This window comes from Euprymna scolopes, chromosome 27 (genome assembly GCF_053919585.1).
Source record: "Euprymna scolopes isolate OS-2025 chromosome 27, ASM5391958v1, whole genome shotgun sequence".
In the NCBI taxonomy this organism is placed as follows: domain Eukaryota; kingdom Metazoa; phylum Mollusca; class Cephalopoda; order Sepiida; family Sepiolidae; genus Euprymna; species Euprymna scolopes.
In genome coordinates, this window is record NC_136508.1 from 101499917 (window position 1) to 101500881 (window position 965).

Here is a 965-nt window from a genome sequence, read left to right on the forward strand (position 1 = left end):
GGTTTTCTTTCGCAAATATTGTTGCTTGATAAACTATGCTTTTTGTTAGACATTTATTTTGTACTGGGCAAAGTGTGCGGTGTCTACAATTGCATTTATCTTGTTCGTTATTAGTATTTTTATTTATGGTATGGTTATTCTTGTCCGGGGTTGGTTTGTGATTATTATTATTATTATTATTATTATTATTATTATTATTATTTTTATTATTATTATTATTATTATTATTATTGTTATTATTATTATTATTATTATTATTATTATTATTATTATTATCATTATTATTATTTCTGCTAGTGTTGGTTTTATTTTTGTCATGGTGTCTACTTTTTATTTTTTTTGTTGTTTACATTTTTTTCATTTAGGATTTTGTTATCATGTGTTTTAATTATCATTTCTGAATTTTTGCAACAACTGTAAGATAACTTCAAGGTATTTTTATTGAAGATTTTGTGTAAGGGATTGGTTGCGGGAAAGTGTTTTTGAATAAGATCTTGAAATTTCTTGCCAAGTTTTGTTTTTAACATTTGATTGTATGGGGCCGTATACCAAATTATAGTTCTTTTTCTTCTATTTTTAATTTAGTTACAGTTTTGGTGTTTTGTTGCTTATATATGATATCGATTTTTTTGTATCCACTATTTTTTAGGGCTGTTTCGTAGATATTGGTTGACCTGTTAAATGAATTTTCATCGCCTGAGTTATTACTGAGTCTACTTACGATCGAGTAAGGAATGTGTTTTATAATTGATGGTGGGGGGTTGGACTTAGGGTTTACGTAAATTGGAGTAGCGTTATCTTTTAAGTATGGTTCATATGTGTTTTTTATCTAAGTTTTACGTGACGTCCAGGAAGTTTGTTATTTTTGTGTTAGCTGATACGTCCGCTGTCTAATAAATGTCTAACAAAAAGTGTAGTTTATCAAGCAACAATATTTGCGAAAGAAAACCCGAATAACAAGCAAT